At 34.2% G+C, this 15833-nt stretch overlaps 1 long non-coding RNA gene across 1 annotated transcript; it reads right to left on the bottom strand.

Moving 5' to 3' along the window:
* Positions 1 to 875: 875 nt before the first annotated feature.
* LOC145563504 (uncharacterized) lies at positions 876 to 7584 on the bottom strand. Its single transcript, XR_014094548.1, has 3 exons — positions 7475 to 7584; positions 1849 to 1929; positions 876 to 1165 (listed from the first exon to the last, which is right to left on the bottom strand). It is a non-coding gene; the product is annotated as an uncharacterized LOC145563504 (long non-coding RNA).
* Positions 7585 to 15833: the final 8249 nt, after the last annotated feature.

Raw genomic sequence — 15833 nt, 5'->3', positions numbered from 1 at the left:
ATACGTGTACAAATGTTTTTAAAAACATCTTTGAGTTTAACCCAAAGTAAAAGGATCGAACAACTTGAGGCAAAATGAAGAGTCTAGGTAACATAGTTTTTCCCATGTTAGTTGCCTAACTAATTACACATATAAACTTCTTTTCAATGAAAACGGCTAATGTGCAATCAGTTTATTTTCTCCAGGGTAAGAAACAGTGAATGGTAAAAATTTGTTGTAAAACTTAAATCTAAATGCCCAACCTCTCAGGCCCTCACACATCAACGCCTCCCCTGCGAAACATGAGCAGGAGCAGAGAAGAAAAGGCTCCAGGTCAAAGATAGTGCCTAGTGTTTACACATTTGTGACTTGTCACAAAAAATAAAATAAAATAAAGCTAGGAACCTTAGGACAAAATTCTGGGATTACAGGAAGCAAAGAGATAATCTCTTAACCCCTATTGTCCTAAATTTCAACTATCCTATACAATATTTTAAGCATTTTGCTTGCAGGAAACCTTGAAAACTATAGCTTTCCTTGGCAATCATAGATAATTTGTCCTAACTTTTGAGCAGTTCTCCACTAAAGGGTCTTAAAGTGTACTCAAATCTATATAATGCCAAAGCGATGAGTCAAAATTGAATCTATAGTACCAAACAAGGAATCAACAAGGTTGCAAAATCAAGCACAGCATGAACACATTGTACAAATAAGTGGAAAGAGGTCCCTATCAATGGAAGCACTTAATGGACCATAATAGAAGAACCATCATTGAGATGCACCACACTGGTGTCCTCTGTGCCCATCATCAACCCAACAAAGGCCTACAAAGGTTGACAACGGGTCAAAAAAGAGAAAAGGAAGGGGTAACTTTGACCTTTTGGAAGCCCAAAATTCTCAATCAATTTAATCCAAATTTTACAAGTAGCATTCCATGCGTTTCATGCTGTTTCTTTCACATAATATATTAAACTTCACAGCACATAAAATATGATAGTTAAAAATGGCCATTAGAGCATACAAAAAGGGTACGATAAAAAAGAGAACCTTTTCAATCTGAGACATCAGACCTGGATTGTAGCTCACTAGCTTTTGCTTTCGGCTGCATCTTTCATTGAACAGGTCCCCACCAAATGTTGGCCGGTCGGAATTTGTACAGAGTATATCTACATTAATTGCAGGCAGACTTGCAACACCGGCAACAAATTTCAGTTAGGTTTAATCACTTGCATAATAAAACAATCACAGTATCTCCAAAAAAAGAGTTGCTTAAATTACTATAGAGTAGCAAGTAAATTATTGTATGTTAATCTAGATTTAGTGGCAGAGCATAAACTAGCCCGAAAATTTCGGCCTTTTGAGCTATAGAGTAACTAATTGTTACTTTCTCCTATCAATAATGGGAAGGCGGGCTACTCAACCTGTGACAAGTAGCTCTCAAACCTCTAATAAAAAGCATAGACAAATATAAAAAGCTGTTCTAGCTGGTATGGATAGGTATTGCATCACTATCTAAAAATGATCAGCATTATATTATAGTAGATAGCTCATCGCTGTAAAAGTAATACATGTTTCCTCCAAAACCAACACACGTATTCAATTTCAACCATCACTCCATGCAGAAACATACAATTGATCTAGCATAATGAAACTTAGAGAACAAGCTTCTAAAAGTTTCATAATAGAGTAGCTTTCCATGATTAAATTTACTGCCAAAAAAAAAGTTTCCTCAATATAGAAATCAATGGGTAAATTGCAGTGAACTCAGGCCTAGAATTAATTTCACTTCCAATAAAATAATACTGAAATAATGATGTCCTTTGAATCCTCCAAAAATATCGATTATTTCACTCCACTATGGCCAAATACCTGTGTCAGTAGCAGCACTGCAGCAGCCAATTCCAATTTGGGAACCAGACAACCAGTGACCTCAACTGCTGATATGTGTACCTGTAGGAGTAACTGTAATCATCAATACTTGCCTTAAAAGAGCTTAAAAAGAGAAGAAAAAAAAAATTATTCCAAACCAAACAATCACACAGAAATCGAGTTACTAGACTAGAACAGAAATCAGCGACTATAATCTAGAATTAGGAAATTTATGGTCTTAGAACACACAGAGAACCTCAACTCCCATTCACAAAGATTGAAAGAGGGTATTTCATAGACAATAAATTGAAAAAACCACAAAAACTATTTCACAATAAGTAGAATTTAAAATGTATGCTGAGTATTTCATTTAATTTGTAATTGTCCTGAAATGAATTTATCATTAGGTGACACCATCATCTTGTATATGCCAATATCAAACCCAAAAGAAAAGGTGAGGGAAGTTCCATATACATCAAACAAATATAGACATACATACACACTTGAATTTGGCAATGGCATAAGTTATCCCCATGCCACTTGAAACCATATACTAATGTCAGATAAGGGTGCTTGTCCAGGTGTCCCGCAGCAAAATTATAAACTAAGTTGCTTATGATTGATCCATAGTGAAATGTCAAGTGTCAATATCCATGTCAGTGAAGAGTATCAGACAAGCGTATTTGGGGTAAAATAAGGAGTGGAAAAAAATGTAAATTCGTTAAGGGCCCTTCTAAGAAGTCCACAAACACTACATCTGACAATTCAAACATTGAAATTAACATGCTCCCTCCATCTAGAAACAACTGTTACTATATTCACGCAATTTATGCCATTGATAATATTTTCAGCTAGTCCAATTCATTCAAAGGTAAGGAAGTCACAAACTCTACCAGCAATTCATGTTGGGAGGTTGCTATTAAAACAAGACTATAACAGCTTTCACTGATTTAAACTCAAGCCAACTAAAACGCCCTTCATATTAAGAATAGTTATGGTATGCAAACTCTGATCTGACTCAGAACCAAAATAACCTTAAACAACTTGATGAAGTGGCCACACTTGTAAGAGCCTGACTGACTTAGTGCATATAAGAATGTATGACAGCTCCAAAACACAGGAGTAAGTCAATAATCTACCACTATCCTAAAAGAAAAAATATGTAGCTCCCTGGGACCAAAACTTCCACTATGAAGTTGTGTGTGGAGAATTATAAAGGAAAGGCAAATTCCACCTCACTCCAAACCAGGGAGTATAAAGAAAAAAGAAATCCAACATGGTGAGTTCAGCCTAAATAAATCAATAGTGCCCAAAGTTTGGCAGAGTGCTACTTGGGTATTAAAATTAAAAACAAAAGATCATGGATCTTTCTGGAGCTGGGAAGTTGCTAGGCCCCATCTGATTTCAGGTTTTCCATGTATTACATATTACATGGACAAATTTTCATTAATAGTAAGTATCTTATCTCACCAGTCTCAAATATTATAGTCTAGTGAAATCAAATTTCAACATCAAATATTGATCTTGTCTTCAATTATACACAAGTACATAACTGCTACAGATACTGATGGGATCCGGTGCTTTTCAGATAAATAAGTCCATAAGATGCTATCAACTGGTGTCAAAACTCCATTATACAACCGTAAACTCCGAAAACAAAGACGTACCTCTATCAACTTATTTGATTATGCTAACGGCAATACAAGCATAATCCCCAAGCTAATCACATAGTCACCTTTATGATGCTACCTATCCATCTATAATAGTCACGAATTGACCAGGCAGGAATATTAAGACAAAGGGTCAAAGCATAATCAAATAACTTCCTAGCATAACGAAAATTCTTAATTTGACTCTAATAAAGTATCATAAATGATTCATTTAGATATCATGTTATAAGACAGAGGCAGGATAATAAGGATTTGTTCAATGACAACTTTAATGTAGAAAACTCATTTTCATTGTAAAAAAATGTAGATCATACTTAGCATCTGCAAAGAAAGTCCTCGTAGCAAATAATTTTGGCAAACAAATGGACACATGGTTGTTAATTGGAGAGTTAAAGGATAGTAGTTACTTGACCCTTGCATCCCAGTGAGAAGTCAAATCCCTAAGGCTCTTAATTCATTGTAATTTATCCTATTTTCAAAATCAGTTGTCTGCCCTGCAAACTCTATTGATTTGTTGCTTGGAATTTAGTTTAGAACTTTAGATATCATATTGGCTCTACGAGTCATTCTCTGTGGATTCAGCTCTACTCGCCCTGCTACCTAATTAGTGGTCCAAGCTAGGTATTATCTTTTACATAGGTGAGACCGTGTGACGACCACTGATTATTTTGGGGTCAAATGCAATAGAATTGCAACCAAATTCTTTCAATAAGAATAATTCACAAGAATTTTAATTATATAAGGTCTTTCCATAACAATCCGAACTCTGAATTATTCAATAATAATCCAAAATTCCCAACTAAGGGAGAGTTCTTCCCAAAGTGAACCAGTGACCTGAATAAACCAACTCAGACAGTTATTGAGGCTACGTGGCATGCTATAAATTGGCTCATGTTTATTTTGTTTTGTTTTTCTGAAATCAGCCATGCTTTCCATCCCTCTTAGTCTCCTACCCTTGGAATGCAAGGACCAATTTCTTACTTTCATTCCTTACAGTAACACAAACTTTGTGTTCCCTATCTCTCTATCTATCTCACAAATTCCAGTTTTGGATGGGAGTAGCTGTTTTGCTCCATGTATAGTTTCATCTTATTTTGGTCAAAAGCGATTAGGATTTGAAATGGGCAATTTAGCAGTACCTTCATCACTTACTGATCATGGATATGTTGTTTTGGTAATGAATTGGAAAATATTTCAAGTCATAAAATCAGCTCTGTGGTCAGAATTGCTTCTGTTGTAAAGTAAAAGAGTTAACTATTCATAAAATCAAGTCCAAGCTTTGATCAAAATCCATTGTTATCTGGATTCATACTTTTATTCTATCAGATATCAAGCCAACAATATATCAGCACTTTATAGGCATCTGATCTAAATATATAAAGCATCGCTTCAGCAAAATATTATTAGTTTATAACTAGTTTGGCAGGTAAACTGGTCTCTTGAATTCATTTTGGGAAGACGAACCCCTTAACTAGGATTATCCTAGAGTAAGTCAAAGTTGGGATTATTATGAGAAAACTACCTATAGTTGGGATAACTGTTGTGAATTTTTCCCTTTCAATATTACTCTTGCAAGTGCAAAGAAATTTTTCCCTTATATCCGAAAGCCAAATCAGTAACTTCTGCTTCATAGCAAATAAGCAGAGGCACATTGATTCAGCCAATTGATGTTTAAAGTTAAAACTTGCTCCTTAGAGAAATAGACAATTTCATTTAGATAAAGTATAGTTCACACTTCACAGGCACTATCTTAACTCTTAAATTTCGCCTATGATGCTAGTATCACTATCCCATAAAACATGTAAATGAAGCTTTAATATATAACAATAGAAGAGAATATTTATTTGCATATGACAAAACAAAAGCCAAGGAAAAATGAAAACATACATTTCAAACAGTTTAGTTCGTCCAGTTTCCCTAGTGAGTTAAAAAAAAATAAAAAATAAAAAAATAACAAGAAGAAGAAGCAGCAGCATGCCATTTGTGTTCATCATGAGCAACAGAGCAGATCTTTAATTTGTAAATCTCTGTATCAACAAAATCATTACATGATACTAACAGTTATCAAATGAGGAAGAATTACATGGCATGCACAGATTCAGTATAGGAAAAGCAATGCTAAAAATAGTTTTTTTTTTTTTTTTTTTTTTTGAGAATGTGCTAAAAATAATCTGCAAAGAGAAAGACTACCCAAACAATAATTTCTTTTTTTAATGGCCAAAGGACTTAGTCAATCAAATAAGCAAGAATATTAAGCCCTTTCTCAAGAAATTTGCTCATACAGAATCACCAACATTGAAGAGCAGGTGCTATGTTAAACCCTGCCAACAAAAAAAACCATCATTCACTAGCTCACTTCTCCATCGGAATATCTTCCTTGTCTAATGGTCTGTATCAACCTCATTCTACTTGAAAAGGTTGACAACCAGTTTGCTACATATCCCATTTTGCAGAAAATGAAACGGCAAGAGTATCACTACTTATACATTAGTATATTACATCATATATCTTCCTAAGCTAATACTTTGTTTTCTTTCAAATGCAACACACTTTTTTAGCGCGCTTTTTTAAGAGTTGATTGGAGTACGTAAACAAGCTACTTAATCAAAAAAAAAAATCACCACCAAGATTAGAGAAGGGTTAGCTACTACGTGTATAAATTATTTTGATTAATTTGTCCGCTTATATTACTTAATCTCTTCCTCAAAGTGCGTGCTAAGAAGGTGTGTTGCATTTAAATGAAAATGAAGGACGTACTAAACAACATGCTAATCCTATTACCTCCTTAAAATCAGATGCAGGAAAACATTTTTTAAAGTGAAGTTCTCCTTCCTTCACACGATGTTTAACGACTATATCATGGCATTTCCCTAATGCCCTAATTAGGCCCAAACAAGAATTGTGCAACAGTATAGAAGGTCTTTTAACTTGACCTATACAATTGTAAAGAGATTGTTTCGTTTGATCCCTGGTCATTGGCTTTTCACTTGAAAACAAACAAGACACAAGAAGCCAGTACAATAAGATTTTTCCTCCATCAAAAGTAGTTTTTACATTTTCCATAACGTAGTAAAATAAAGGATTTGGCGCGATCTAGCTATCATAAGCTTGACAATAAATTGGCTATTCCATCACTATTCTGAGTGGCTATTGTAATTTCCTACACCTTTTTTTTTTTTTTTTATTTAACAGCCATTTTTTGCTCTTGAGGTCAAACCTTGTTAAGCCAATTTTTTTCTCACACTTGGTAAGAACTACCATATAATAATCTAATGATATAAGATATAATCACATGTGCTAATTTCAAAATAGAGCTTAAAACATATGCTACTACTTCATGATGAAATTGGATCACCAAAGTCAATGTGGCTCATTGTTTTGACAAACAAATTACTTGCATTTTTTTTTATGCATAGAGTATAATTTAGTCGACATAATCCAAATTTGAAACACGTCAATCAAGACGCTATCGACATTATTAAAAACGCATAGACCTTACATTACCATTGAAAAAAGTACACAATCATCATTTTCAATCGCAAGAGTACACAACCACTAAACGTGACCTAATTACAAACTATACAATTACACAAATCCACAATTGTATTCTAAAATCCACAAATACAAAATATGAACAGATTATTGACTTTCAGCAGAAAATTTGTACACAATTCCAAAGAATTCACTAAAAATTTTGCAAAACAGCAAAAATTTATTACAATCAACATAAGAATGAAGATAATCTGCCGAATTCAAAGTAAAAATTCGAACGAGTAAAGCTTTTATGCAGCAAATTAGTCGACAACAAATTAAAACCTAAAACATGAAAATGCATTCAACAATAAAAATTCGAAGAAAACAATCGGAAATTCAAGTAAGAACGCATGAATTGAACATGATCGAAAAGAATAAGACATCGCAGAAGAAGAATTATGGAGAGAGGAGAGAGAAATTACGCTGCGAAAGCATGATGATCATCGACGAGCTTCTCTGTTATCATCTCGCTCGCTGTTTGGTCAGCCGGGAAATTCAATTTCAAATTGGAATGAAGGATTTGAAGGTAAAAAATTAGGCGGCACAGCACTTAAGGAGACCATTTGACAGGATTATCTTCCCCCTTAGGATTTTTAGGGTAAGTTCTTTTCACCTTGGTGAAATGACTTTTACAATCAACTATTATAGTATTGGATATGTCATAATATCCACTTTTATAAATTAATTTGACTAATCTCTACTTAAAGATTTGATGGTTTAAGTTATGTATCTGCAAATGTGCAAATCCAACTCTAGCTTTTTTAAAAAATAAAAAAATAATAAAAAAAAAAAAGTGGGAGTAATATCTTAAAGTTAGTTATAATTTTCCTTTATTACTTTGTAAGTTTAGGTTAAATGAAAATGATATAAGAAAAATTGATGGAACTAAAATCATCTATGTCAGAGTAAAGTGGTACAATTGGTGTTTCATGTACGTAGCAATCATTAAGACACAACTTTCAAAAAGAAAATGGCGCAAATTAAAGCGACAAAGGAAATATAATAGTGTAAGGTTATAAACCAATGAATTGAGAGTGGTATATTCATCGATGTGACTCGTATTTTATGAGTCGATGAGTTAAGCAGATGAAATTTTTCATTTAAGATAATAGGATGATTAATTGAGAATAGAATAAATTTGTATATGCGATGATAAGGATGAAGGGAAACCTATATATATATATATGTGTGTGTGTGTGTGTGTATTATTTAGCATTAAATTCTTTGAAAATTAAGTATTTATATGTACATGTATTGCGAAATTTCATTAGGATTTTGATTCTCCAAAACTTGCTTAAAATCAAAGGCAATAGCTCAGCTAGATGATATGTCATCTAGTTCCATTTCGGCTTTTCTCCTCCTCTTTCTAATTAGGTTCCTCAAATACTCCTCTTTTCTCCATTGCATGATTTCCTATACCTTCAAACCTATACAAGGAAGAAAAAATTCCTCTACAAATTGAGAAAAATATGCAAATATATATGCACGATATATGCCCTAAATGCAACCTTAAATACTACCTCCATTTCATAAAATGTGCAACAAAGTGGCTTGCACAATCTCCAAAGCAAAATTTCTTAAGCAAAGATTAGTAAACAAAGGGGATGTGATTAATGTAGGAGTTTATAGGTACGAATGCGGAAAACATGAATCATATTCATATAGCACCTAATCCCAAGATTATGCACAACACATAAAGAATTAGAATTAATACCTTTGTAGCGTGATTCCACATGTGATCGAACAAGAACAAGGGAGATAAAGAACCTCAAACGTGATTCCTCTACTTGGTCCACGGGCACGGATTAAGACCTTCACTAATGCTAGTTAGTTATAATTGAACCCTTCAATTAACCTTCTACGGAGAAGAACGAGCAACGAACCAACCACGAACCACCACACGCGCCACTAGGGTGGCCAGCCGTGAGTCCAAGGGGAGGAGAGAGAGAGCCGTGGGTTAGAGAGAGAGTGTGAGGGCTTTTGGGATTTCTGGTTGCTTGATTCACAATCAACTGTTAATTGTTCTGTCAATTGTTATGTCCTACAACCCTAGGCATGGATCTTATTCATAGATCTCATCTTTAAATAAGAGTCCATGACAAATCCCAAAACCTAACTCTAATCTAACTATGCTAGCCCAATCTAATTCATGATTAGTTACTTGCTCATGAGGCCCATAAATGGGTCTCTAATTTGCTTAACCCAATACCCTTGTGTGTGACCTCATAGGATCCATTCTAGCAGGCTTTGGACTATTTGACTAGCCCAAAGATCATTGATCATAGTCTAGCAACAGATAATGACGACCCAAAAGAACGAACTTATTATCTCCATAATAATGATCCTTGATATATTTAGTAATTGCACTTATCGAAGACATAACTCTTTCAATCTCCCACTTGTCTGAGACAAGTTCGCAATATTCAAATTCCTTAAGTCAATGTGTGTCGATTTGATAATATGATTGCATCTCATGTCGTGATCATATTAATCTACAAATCTTTTCTTGAAAACTAAGTTAGAATTACAAAACAAATGATTACTATGTAATCCATTTGAGCATGGCCATGCATTTTCTGAATTCTCTCTCTTCAAGGGGCCAAGACACATTCCTAATTTAAATAGGTAGACTCAATCCAATTTTGTGGCAACCAAGGCTCCCACTCAAATCATGAAGTAACTAGGAAACACCCTTTATAATCTCCAGTTACGGGAAGACGTTTGAATGTACACAGTTACATCAATCATTGAATGAAATCAATGTTCCACTCATGTCAAAGGAATCCACTAATATATCCGGAAGCTCTATACTTGAGCTTCAAAGTAGGTATATAGTTCGATCATGCATCATTCATGCATATCCATGTGATTGACCGAGCTTCACTATGCTCCTATAGCCCAAGAAACAACAATATCCAATCAATCTTACATGCTAGTCCATTTAAAGAGATCATTTATGTCCACTTTAATGACTCTAGACTAGGAACTGGAATAATATATGGATTTTGTTCACCTGTGGGGTTTCATTCACCAGGTCATTAACAAATCAACCTGATGAGCTCATCAATCCATAATTATTTTGGACATTTTATTTAATATCATAAAACCATAATTAAATAAGATTGAAACTTTGTTTCAATTGATAAACATAATTCTGCAAGTTGATGTATTACTTATGTAATATGCTTTCTCAAAACATATACAACTTAAATTACATAACTTGCTTCAATCCAAGAATCCTTAGTATGACTCTCATACCTTGATCATGAAAAGGGTTTATTAAGTAGAGTTCACGAGACATTCTCATAAACACGAATTTTGCAACTTCTAAATTTTATAATAATCTTAATCTCCATACACTAAGAATTTTCTTTCGCCCCTTTCACAAGGAACTTAGAAATTTCTAATTTGTATTCCAACGTTACATTGGATTTCGATTTGAAATCTATCATCATTTGTCTTTAAAACACGTGAATCAAATAGACGAGTATAGTCCATGATATGAATGATGCATCCTTCACAAACTGCATAAGGAGCATCATTCAAAACATTAATTTCATCAACCTTTTTCAAAGCATTGAATCTTTAATCAATGTGTCATGTCAGATGGGATTGAAACTCCTTTCAATATAATGTTGAACCTCATAAGAATCTTATCAATATAAGTTTCTTAACCAAGCTCAAACATACTTCAAAACCTATCTCTATAGATCTTGAATCCCAACTGTACTCATCTTCTTCTTCCAGGTTTTCATACAAAATGCATTACCCACCACTTGACTCTTCAAGCAATGAATAATGGCTCTTTATACTAGATCAAGAAGACTGTATAGCTCCCACTAAACCTCTTGTATACACAAGACCTTTTCTTCATTTTACGAGAACATAAAACGATTTGATTAACTCATAAAATTAAGAACATTAACTCCATGATGCTTACTTCAATCCATTAATGGATCTTTTATGCATCCTTAGGATTATTGGATTTTCAAAACTTTTGATTGTATCATATACGAATCTTCTTTCATGAACCATTTCAAGAAAACGCTTTGAAATCCATTTACCATATCTCATAAGGTAGAAATCACAAAATATCTTTGATAGATCTTTGCAACATGACTAATATCTTTAACAAGTCTTTGTTTTAGTTAGAAAACATTTTTCTTTCTTGTTTGTTTTGCTTATAATGGGTCTCACCCAAATAGGTAAATTATTCAAGTGTCATACACTTGCTTACAGACTAAGAATCTATTTCAGATTTCCTGGTTTTTAAACCACTTGGAGTCATCCCTTGTCAAATCATCTTTATTACTTACATAATCATCATGTTCCAAAATAAATATTTTAGAACTCTTAGTCAATATGAAATCATATTTCTTTGGCTAAGTTTTACATATGCTAGTCATCATTGTGGGTTTTATGCAACAATTGAAACTTATACAACAACTTTGTTTAGTTTCAATGAGAAACGACAACAGAGGATGTGCACTTGGAATGTACTACCTTCGACACATGGTTATTATTCCCATTACACTTAATGAGACCACGCGTTGTCATTTGTAACATGAGGTGAATCATGCTCATATTGTTGCTTTGATTCGAGTACTTCTCAAATTTCTTCAAGATTTTCGAAATCACTTTTCTTGAACTCTTTCAAGGCTCTCAAACTTTTCGAGATTCTTATACTCCCACTTGCCTTTTGAGGAGGCATATTTAGCATAGGGTGAACCAATCATGGTTTGAACCACATTTGTTTGTTGCTTTTCTCGAACTCTTTCGAGATTTATACTACTCCCACTTGACCTTTTGGAACAATTTCCATAAGGGCACCTGCTTGAGCAACAAACATTTTGTGCTAAGTATGATTTGTGTAGTAGTACCCCGTGCTCTATATAGGAATTGATCGTGCATTAAACGATTTAATACAAATTTTATTCCTTTCTTTGTAGAAAGACTTTATAACTCTTCTTATCCATATCATATATGGAGTCTTTACTACATTTGATTTGACATATATAGTTTGTTTAGTTTTGTAGCTTATCCTAGAAGTATATCCCTTGAACAATGGTTGGAAGATAGGTAATTTTCGTCCATTATTAAAATATATCTCATATAGATTGATAGCTCCCTTCATAAACACTTCACAAGGTTTTCTTTCGGAGTTTGTCTTAAAACGATTTCACAACTCTTGGATGTTCATCAAGGTCTTGGCTTAATTCTCATTATTACGATCATATCGCAATATTTTTAATGTGTTGCCAAGTAAATGTCTTGACTCAAAATTTCATCATTACAATCATATTGTAGTGCATTTATTATCTTGTCAAGTTGATTATGAACTTCATACGTACTGGACGTTTTGAACTTTTCAAAACTTTCACAGTTATGCTTCAACTAAGCACAAGTGATCATATCACAAATGAAGTTTCATTGTCCGTCTCTAGCCTTTGAACCTTTGGTTTTCTTACATCGATATGTATTCGACCTCGAGTTCGCATCATCATTTCTCTAAATGGTGACTTTGTCAAAATGTCAAATTAGAATGATAATTACATATATCAATGGATTCATAATCTAATGATATTGAAAGTCCATCCCTTTGGATCTTCCGCATGCAATGTTCATTTTTCACTTGAATTAATTGATATATTAGAGACAATTTATATATAGAAATGGTTTAACTATTTCTATCATATAGAACTTTAAACCTATTTAGCTATTCAAAACACATTTTGATTCAATGATGCATAGAATAACATTTATTCCATGTTTTTGAATCTTCAATGCTTAGTCATTACTAACATTGATTAGTATTTCAATAATGGCAAGAATAAATAACATTTATTTAATTCTAGTCAATTACTAGGTAAGGTGAAATATAAGTTCTACTTGTAAAGTTGCAACTTTTTCTTCCAGACTTGTAGATTCTACATGTGAAGTAGCAACATTTGCTTCTAAACTTGTAGATTTAATTCTCCCTTAGCCATAACTTCTTCCTTTAGTTCAACCACATTATTTAATGAGTGAACTAAACAAGACATCGTATGTCCAAGAAGTAGCAATATGCTAAATCAATTTCTATAATATACTTCTTAAATTGGAACATTTCCATTCTTTTACCTTCCAACTATATGAGGTAGTTTCTAATCAATTGGAATTGGTCCATTTAATTTGAAACATTTGTTGTTCATAACAACTTTTAGCATGTAAGTAGTTCTAGATTTGAGAAGTAGCAACTTGTTTGCATTTCTTGGCCTATAACTTCTTAATGCAATCCTCATATATTTCTAAACCTTTCCCATTTGCGCCACTTAGAACACTTCTCTTAGGTTCAAAATGATGCTTTGCTTAACTACTTTAAGCACATTTTCATGATTTTGCTAAGTCTATTCAATCATTATTCATATTAGAGTTTAAGCAACTATTTAACTCTATATGAAATGGATGAAGAATAATGTCATTTGATCAACTTTTGATCGTAGAGAATCACTTTCTTATATTCAATCATATTGAAGATAAGAGATTTTATTGGACTTTTATACTTGTCTTTTAGAGGGTTTGTACCTCCCATCTCATTATATCCCTTGAAACACTTTTCAAAATGAAGATGTGTTGGCATTTTACTCAAACATTTTGAATAAAACCAACCTTAGACATTTGACATGGGTTTAAAACTTGCCTTTTAGAACCATCTTAGCAAAATTGGAATATTGGTTTATGGATTATCTTTGCCTCGTCCGCTGAAAATAATCCCAACTTTCGTTTATTATCTATTGCACCCAACTTTGGGGGGTATTAATTTTCGTTGCACCCAAATGACTTGCAACCGGTAAAGCAGGTAAACCTTTGTGATTTTTTTTTTTTGCACACGTGTCAATATGTAATTGGTTGAGAAAAATAAAGAAAATTAAAAAAAATGTAAAGAAAATTAAAAAAAAATAAAGAAAAATGTAAAAAAAATAATTAAACTATAAACAGAAAAATAAAAAAATAAAAAAAAATAAAAAAAAACCCTAAACAGCCCAATTCCACCACCTGTGCCCCCACCTCCGACAACCCAACCCAGTCGCCGGTACCCTTGCCCACCAAAACCGGCGAAACCCTTCCTTCCCTCTCCCCAAAAACCACCCCAGCTCCGCTCAACAGCTCCAACAACATCAAATTTGCGCCGAGCAACCCCCGCAACCACCATCGCCACTGCAATCTTCGAATTCCCACACCCCCAGCCACCGAAAACCTCCACTAAAAACCACCAGCCTTCCTCCACCACCCATCCCAGACCCTGGAAACAACCTTAGCATAGCGGGGAAGGGGGTGTCGTTTTCGTGGTTAATTGTCGGGGAAGGGGGTGAAATTGAGGGTGAGGGAAGGGAAAGGGATGGATTTCGAGGGTGAGGGAGGGATGGGTGCCGTTTTTCGGCAACGGGGAGGGGTTTTCAGGGGTGGGGAAAAGAAAGGGGTGAATTTCGAGGGAAAGGGGAGTGCTGGGCGGCGGATCTGGAGTTTTTGGGGTGGTTGTTCGAAGCTGGGGAGGGGTTTTTGGGGGTGGGGGAGGGGTTTTCGGGGGTGGGGGAAGGGAAGGGGTGGCTGGGCGGCGGTTTTCGGGAGCGAGGGAGGGGTTTTCGGGGGTGGGCGTGAATTTCCGGCGGGGTGGGGGTGGTGATGGAGTGTTTTCCGGGAATGGGGGTGGTGGCTGGATTTGGTTTTTTTTTTTAATTTTTATTTTAATTTTTTTTTTCTTTTTTTTATTTTATTTTTTTTAGACCTATCACGTGGTGACACGTGTCTAGGTAACCTGCTACATCAGGTTGGATGACCTGTTGGGTGCAATAGAAATTAATACCCCCTAAAGTTGGGTGCAATAGATAATAAACGAAAGTTGGGATTAATTTCGGCGGACGAGGCAAAGTTCAGATTAATGGGAGCAATTTTTCCTTTTTAACCTTTTGAGAACGTTTCTCAACTTTATTTTCAATCGAGGAAATATGATAATAAAATTAGAATGACATGTTACTTGTAAGTAAACGCAAAATTCAATTATATTTAATAAAATTTAAAGTACCATAAACGATTTAAATTGGTAACTTTAAAACATTTATTCAATATTAAATTGATCCCTATTGAATTAAATTATTCCAAGACCCTTTATTTGTGTAATAGTTGACCGGACTCAGGCCCTACCATCAAGCATTACATTTTCAAGGTGAGTAAACTTTTTACTAATTACAACTCTTTGTAATTCTTGGTTGAATAATTAACCATCACATGTTTAATTATTACCCTTAGCTTCAAGGTTCTAAACGCTTTAAGTAACCTTGTTGAGTATAACCAATTAAATGTGTAGAACGTGATCTACCCCAAATTACCTATGATAACAAGTGACACTCTGCTGAGGCCGACCCATCACTCATGATCTAAGGATTGTTGGGTATTCAATTGGAAAAGCAACCTCAATATTACTGGGACCTAGATTCAATTATGTTGTGATTATTTAGTGAACTCTAACGCATCATCAATCAACATAAAATAAACCTAACATGCATAATCTACTAATGCATAAACATGACATAGTATGGCCCCTTAATCCTAAGAAAACTAATAAAGCAGAAAAATGCTCCCACTTGAATCTTCTTGGATCTCATCCATCTTATTCCTTTGGGCCTCCACTCCATTGGCTTCTTGAATCAACTGCAACCTGTAATATTATTCTATTTTATCTACTACTTAAATAAAATAAAATAAAATAAAATTACAAAAATACTTAACGGTACGTAGACCGTA

The sequence above is a fragment of the Chenopodium album genome, chromosome 10, assembly GCF_948465745.1.
Source record: "Chenopodium album chromosome 10, dcCheAlbu1.1, whole genome shotgun sequence".
Classification (NCBI taxonomy): domain Eukaryota; kingdom Viridiplantae; phylum Streptophyta; class Magnoliopsida; order Caryophyllales; family Amaranthaceae; genus Chenopodium; species Chenopodium album.
This window is presented reverse-complemented; position numbering and strand designations above follow the sequence as displayed.